This window comes from Lepidothrix coronata, unplaced genomic scaffold (genome assembly GCF_001604755.1).
Source record: "Lepidothrix coronata isolate B3197 unplaced genomic scaffold, Lepidothrix_coronata-1.0 Scaffold45, whole genome shotgun sequence".
Taxonomy (NCBI): Eukaryota; Metazoa; Chordata; class Aves; order Passeriformes; family Pipridae; genus Lepidothrix; species Lepidothrix coronata.
Genome location: NW_016690225.1, coordinates 1,062,446 through 1,069,749, shown reverse-complemented (window position 1 = coordinate 1,069,749; position 7,304 = coordinate 1,062,446). Strand labels below are relative to the sequence as shown.

The 7,304-nt window shown below is 35.9% G+C and overlaps 1 protein-coding gene across 4 annotated transcripts in view; it reads right to left on the bottom strand.

The window, feature by feature from the left end:
* Positions 1 to 7,304, bottom strand: part of DLGAP2 (DLG associated protein 2) — a 455,132-nt gene that overhangs the window by 324,251 nt on the left and 123,577 nt on the right. Inside the window, exon 1 of one of the 4 annotated variants that reach the window (XM_017814549.1) lies at positions 2,775 to 2,949. The exons of the other annotated variants lie outside the window; for them this stretch is intronic. The gene's annotated coding sequence lies outside the window, so the exon portion shown is untranslated. Of the gene's footprint in view, positions 1 to 2,774; positions 2,950 to 7,304 lie in introns of those variants that run through there. 4 annotated transcript variants of the gene reach the window in all.

Below are 7,304 nucleotides of genomic sequence, written 5' to 3'. Positions count from 1 at the left end.
AAAAAAGCCAGTAATTTCCCTTACTACTCTAGAATAATTAATTAGGATTTTTTAAAAATAGGAATGTGGATCCCATATTCTTTTCTTTGTGTGCACACTTAACTCCCTTTATATTCACATCAGAGACATCTATCTGGTCTCATTTGTACTACACTCATGAAACTTGATTGTACAGAAGTCCAGTTATTTGTGATGTTCCCTCATGTACTCTAGCACAAATTCAAGGTTTTTTTCTCAAAACCAGAACCAAATTATCAACTACATAAGCTTACTGCAATGACAAAGGTAAGAGCCTAAAATTAAGTAGAGAACTACAAAACATAGAGATCAAAAAGTTTTCAGAAAAATACAGCTGAGATTTCTAATACATTGGCAATAACAGAATGCCAAAAATAATCAGTAAAATCTATGGAGCATAACTAATATGATGTAATCTATGTTACAGAGTTCTATGACTCCTGGATATATAATTTAAAAACTTATTAGATAAAGCTCAAGTGGAACATCGTATGCTCTGTTCAATGGCCCTTTCTCCTTCTCTATATTTTTAAATTAATTTAAGAACTGGATATACTGTTTTAAACATAATGGATATGTTGCTTTTATTTATATGCCCTGCAGTATGCTTATTGCTCCAATTATGTTGATTATCTTTTCTATTAATTTTAAAGTATTTTATATATTTATGAAAAGCAGCTGCCAAATCTGCTTCCCTTTAGTGGGAAATTATAAGAGATGCAAAATTGGAAAAAAATATTAATGCCTTTTTTTACATAAAATTTCAAAACAGGTGGACTAATAAAAGCAGTGACTACACAGTAATTTCTTTATTTTTGTTCTCCAGAAGATGGACCCTGCAAACCGCTTGATATTTGAAATTTAATCAGCTAAGATACATAACAGTTATATGTCTGAAACACAGAGCATGCAATTTGGCCTCTACACTCAGTATCTGCCACTTTCCTTCAGCTTTCGCTTATTATGCATAAATGAAATCTGTGAAAATGTCTTCATTTTTCTAGAGCACTTTAAAAAGCATTTGCAGTGAAAAAGCTTTCATGAAACATATTAAGTAGATCTCATTATGCAACTATTTGGACAAAATAGCCTTTATTCTGTGTTTTTTCTTGGAAAAGCAAAGGATAATGCCAGGCACAGTGCTGATGTTTAATATGCTTATGTGTTGAAGTACCTTCACCTGCCTGCTAGCATTTTAAAATAGCATGTTTCATTCAAAAAATAATGCCAGTAGTCACCAACTTTGCTAAACACACTGATTTTAAACACCTAGCAAAAGTGTTGTTTGACTGTTTTCATGTTTCAAAAGATACCTTTTAAAATTTACTGCACTGGGCACTACATGCTCATGTTGGTCACTTGTTGCTAAATAAAAAGGATGTAGTCTGTCTCAAGTGACAGGAAAACATGACAGATATGGATTCATAGATATGATCAAATGCAAGAACTGATATTAACGCATGTCTGTAAAATAATCACGGTGGTACTACAGAAATCAAACCTTCAAACTTCTCCACAGAAATAAAAAAGCAACCATAATTACAACTTGTGAATTGACGACAGCCAGCCTGAGCTTTTATTCTTATTTCATACAGAGCCTGCTTTTTTCTCCTTTGTGGCTTTGTTCCTGCATAAACTTCTAAAGAGTGAGCTATTTTACCTGCACATCAGAAACCTATACTGGCAAATACAAATTCATTGATTTTTTGGATAGGCATATCCAAAACTAGAAGGGCACTCCAGGAAAAAAGAAAACCCCAAACCTCTACTTTTGAAAAGTTTAAGACATGAAAGGGAAAAAATACATACAGAGAATACTTCCCATATTGAAACATTTCAAGCCATTTGAACACTGTTCACTTGCTGCAAAGTTGCCAGTCCTAAAAGCAGGATTGAATGAATTTTACTGAAGGAGACCCAGTAACCCAGTGATCTTCCAGACCTCTGCTGAAACGTAAGTTTCTCAAAAAAAAATTCTTACATCAAATCAACCCTTACTGTACAATTAATGTTACCTATCCGAAAGAGTGTGTGTGTGCTTACAGCACATTTTTAAAGCTCTTTAAAGAATATTTCTGTTTGATAGTATTTTTTGTTAGCAACATTTCTATAATGTAAGGGCTCCTATCACTGTGCAGCAAATATGTGGGGTTTTTTGCTCTTATCTCATGTAGTGCACTTGATAAGGAGTACTACTGAATCTTCTGCACACTGCATTACAAAGAAAACTGTCTTTCTGTAAGGCATTTTCTCTCCACTGCTTTCACATAAAATAAAGGCTCTTGTAGCTGGATGTATCTGAATGTATCAATACTCAAATAAAAACTGAAACCCATCTACTTTATCTGGAGTATAAATCCCCGAAGATTCTTGCCTTTTCAATTGTGTTTGCTGTAACAAAGGTTAACATTGAACTGAACTTATCGTATTCTAGCATCACATGTTAAGTTCCAAATCTCTGTGTGTGATCTATTTTCTTTTCTATTGTTGAAATTAGAGAATAGATAAAATTATGGCAATATTATTAAAAATAACACAGCAAAAGCATTTTACTTCAAGACAGTTCAAACCTATTGCTTTCATGAGTAGGAAAAAAAACATGGTGCAAAGTACTGGGGGGAGGGAAGGGAAGAGCATCTGTTGAAAATTAACTACTTCAACATTAATTAACACATAATTTTCTACCTGATGAGCTGGTGTTGTAGAAAGTATAAATTGAAGGCACAAGAGTAAGAAATGAGTCATCTTTGACTTACCGTATCAAAGACTATTGCTGTATTGCAGTCAGCATCCAAACACAGAGCATGAAGCTTCTCACAAATCAGAAAAAATATACAATCAATGAACAAATAAAATGCATTGTAAAAATAAAGGCCAGAGATTAGAGTATGTATCCAAGGATCTGGTTAGTCACAGCTTTGACTAGCCTGCTACAGAGCTCTGCAAAACAAGTATACTGCAGCAGTGTGGCAAGCATAGGATTGCAATGCATGTCCCATATATTCAAGCATAATAGAAAACATGGTCTGGAGCTTATTCCATGTGGAAGTGGGGTTTGTTTTATGCAGGCAGAGAAAAGAAAGGTTCTTTTCCCACATAACAGAATTAGAAGTGAAGATTTTTCTTGATTATTGTACACAATAATTCCCCAGGATATCAATTACATAAAGCAGGTGCCTCTGTCTCCTGTTTCCCAGATAAATGCCTGTAATCTTATTTCACAAATGATCCTATTTAGACAGGAGCCACCTATTGTGATGATATCATTTGCTCTAGTATCCATAAATGGGCAACTTCCTACAAAACGTCATGACTACTGACGACACAAATTTTTATAATATTGAGTGGGCAGGGTGGTTGATTGGGTCCCATCAATCTACAGCAGCTTCTGCTGATGTGATATCATGAATCCTGCATAATCATCTAAAAGACTGAAAATGAAGAGACGCATTAAACCTGTCTAGTGGAGCTCATTAAAAAAAAAAACAACAACCCCACACCTAAAACTGGAGAAAAAATCCTAGAGAGGTAGTAAAGGCAGATGAAACATAATGACAAAGCAGCGGCACCTTTTCAAATGCCTTCGGCACTCCCAAGGATACTGGTAGATATGAACAAAATCACTCTCAGTTTAGAAGTGTAGCTGTCAGTTTCTTTTTAACAAATAATAAAAGACTGAATATTCTCTTTCCTTGCAAATGCAAAATATGCAATGACAGCTAAAAGGACCAGTGCTTCAGTGATGCACAAATTAGCCACTCTTAGAGAAGATTTTTCAGAATTAGCAGCTGCTTGTCACAGTAGCTTGGATTATGAACTCTGTATCAAAGTACCCTTGGACTGTTAGAAATCCAGTCTGCTAGACAGGCTTGCTTCATGCACTCGTTACATGGATTTAATTTCTTACATCAGTGTGTTCTTCAGAAAAATCATTCAGTTAAATATACATATTTGGGAAATGCTATGATGCAGATAACTGAAATTAGTTTCCATCTGCCTGCTTTAACACATAGGGATGTGAGGAGAGTTAAAGGTGACACAGCGTTCACTTGCCTACCCACCCTTTCCCCAAGGGACTCGGTTGTAGCTAGAGGCTAAAGCAAATTGCTTAAGAACTTTGTATTTAATACTTTTCCTGGCAGAAGTTGGTAAGAACTTCAGAAAAAGATCTCCTGATTAAAAAAAAAAAATAACCTCAGGGCATTTTTGAACAGAATCTCCACAAATCTTGGTTTAGTTATTCCTGCTTTGAACAGACTGAGCTGCATCTAAACAACTTCTTAATACACAGGAAGAGACATGTAACATTAGGATCCATCCACATTCACATCTGTACAATGCTCACCAGAACGCCAGTCAAGCTGGGGTTTTGGGGAAGAATACTTTAAAGCTTAAAAGCACAAAACCTGAGAGGACTTGTATATAATATATACATTTCCACTGATGATTTCCACCAAAACAGAGTCCACTTCTGGAAATCCAGCCTGTCCACTGTAGATGGTCCTTTTTATACCTTGCCTTTACTTCATAGTATCTTTGGGCCAGAGACCTCTACTAAATTTCTGTATTACACGTAGGGAGGGTCCAAAAGGCAAAGCAGTTCAAATGTTAATAATAAAAGCTCTTCTTTCAGAGCTGACTGATACCAAAATGACTCACTTCAGGTCTAGATGGGGTGAAAGCAAAATCTGAGCACAGCATCCAAGATACAGCCATGCTGTCAAAACAGAGAAGTCAATGTTTTTTTCTAAAAGCACTCTAAAGAGAAGAACTCCTTCCTCAGAGATTGAAAACGATGGAGAAAACAATTTCAGAGCACTGCATGGCCATTTAGATACGAGCATTTAGATATGAGCAGGTTCTTTCCTTCTCCCTCCTGTGCTTGTCTTCAAGATAACAAGATAACACTAGCTGATCTTCCCAAATATGCTGTCTAGGCATAGAGTGTAGCTTTGACTCCGGATATCATAACCCCTACATTTCAGTACTGGGTGGAAATAGAAAAGCATATACTCTGTGTGTCCAGATGGCATAAATATTTTCCACGTGTTTCCATGACAAAAGATAAAGATAACACAAGAAACAGTTAGAAACTAGAAATGTATGTTAGTGTAACTGTGATTGATGGTCCAGAAGTTTCTCTCTTGGCTAGATAAAAGCTGCTGAAATGGAAGTGAGGGGAAAAAAAGACAGAAAATAGCTTAAAAGAAAATTCATTACTGCTTCATCAAAATCAGTCCTGCCTTGGGAAACACCAAATGTCAGATTTTGTTGTTAATGTACAAAGACTTTTAAGGCTGTTCCCAGGATGTAGTAGGAAAGCATTCATTTTCTTAAAACAATATCTTTTTCAGAATCTGATCAAAGGATATCACCACTCTTCCTTAATCTAGTTTTGAGCTTACCAAGGACACAGTGATGAGCTTGGAGCTTGCTCCCATGCAGAGGAGGATGTTAAACATGGTCCAGTGGAAGATGCCCTGATGGTTCTGATCTTTTCTTAAAGGCTTCTGGGCTTTATAAAAGATAGTGCTAAAGAGAATGGACTGTCATTCCCAAACAGCTCCCTATTGTCTAGGGAGATAGGGTGAGAAAATATCCCAAGCATATTACTGTCTCAGGAAGAGCCTGAAGGATGAATCACTCTATGGAAGGGAAAGCTGTTGTACTTGGTCATGGGGAGATTGTCATAAGCCACAACATCTAATACTAAGCAAGCACAGTGGACATCTGATAAAACTGCAGACCACATAACAGAATATTGTACCCCTCTTAAGTTCTTTCCATTACATTTGGGATCTCTCAAGTACCCTGATATCCAAAAAAATAAGTCTAAATATCCATAAAGCACCTTGAAATTCCTACTGGTCTTCCCTTTTTTTTTGGCTTATTCTTTCTAGCATAACTGGAAACTAAATCTCTCCAGATATCAGGCCAGCTGATAAATCTGCACATTCCTGGGTAGAGAATAAGCAGACTGGATCTTCTTTAGTGTCTAGGCTTTCCACTAATAAGAGCTGAAACCTAAATTATAGAACACTAGTGGATTATTGAATCTCGATTCTAAAAGGTAGGAGACAGAAGGATGCTACCTTCTAAAACACCTACTGATATTTTAATAATAATTGCTTCAGTTAAATGAGCTTGTCCACTGATTTGAGTAGCAAGAAGCCCTGCCAGTAAGTGCCATTGTAACTTATATTAATTAGTGGGGAAACACTAAACCAACAAAAAATTATGCTAAAAAAAATCTCGCAATGCTCTCCTTTTAGACTGCAAACAACAGTCAGTATAAATAAAAAGTGAATTCTTACATGTCATCCTTTTCCAGAAGTAGAGTAGGAAAACAGCTACTGCATATTGTGTGATGCTTCTTTTAATGGTGCTACTCAGGTCAACCCTTGTGCATGTCGATCAACAAGGATCACACACACTAAAAAAAAGAAAAGCCTTATAAGAACTTGCATCTCCACTTGTTTCTAAGGCAAACAAACAGGAAAATTAGGCAAGAGTCTCAGAGAAGGAAATTTTAGTCTGCTAACCTTTCTAATATTTGCAGCCAAGATCAGAAATGCTAAGGGCTAAAAAGTGTATCCCCATTCTTTTAGCCAGCTCTACTTGTGCCTAAATCTCTTGAGGGGCTGAACTGAACTGATGGGATCCTTTGGACAGACATTATTACAAGATGCATCACATTGCTGTACCTAAGCAAAGTTTCTTCCTTAAATCCCTTTGAGAGTCGTCACTATTGCTTTTAAACAGCACTGTGGAAAACTCAAAGGGAGTTTGCAGCCTCATAAGGCCAAATGTAATTTGTCATAATGTAGAAATGTTAATGAAGAATAATCTGCAGTTTTTAATTACTTGTCAAAATCCTATTACTCAACAAAAAGCCAGAAATATCTATTGCCAATATCGCACCTAAATAAATTCTTAAGAATTATAATCACAATAAATTATTACTTAATGCTTGAAACAATCAGGAAAAAGATCTGTTCACAAGCTCATTTCTATACCACCAGCTGCAATGCTGGTGTCCCAAAAAAACCCCATGAGTGTTCATTTTATTTCACACTCCCTAAGAATACAGGTGTAAAAAAATCTACCAAATAAAAAATTACATTTTCTCATAGGAAACCACATAATTTTCATTTCCATATGAATGTTAAAATAATTAAGAGCAGAAATTTTAAAATTTTTTTAAGAGGGGCTTTGCTTTGGTTTTCAAAAACAAAAATGTTGATCGATAAGGGGTGACCATGGTTTGCATCTAGTGTCTCTTCTAC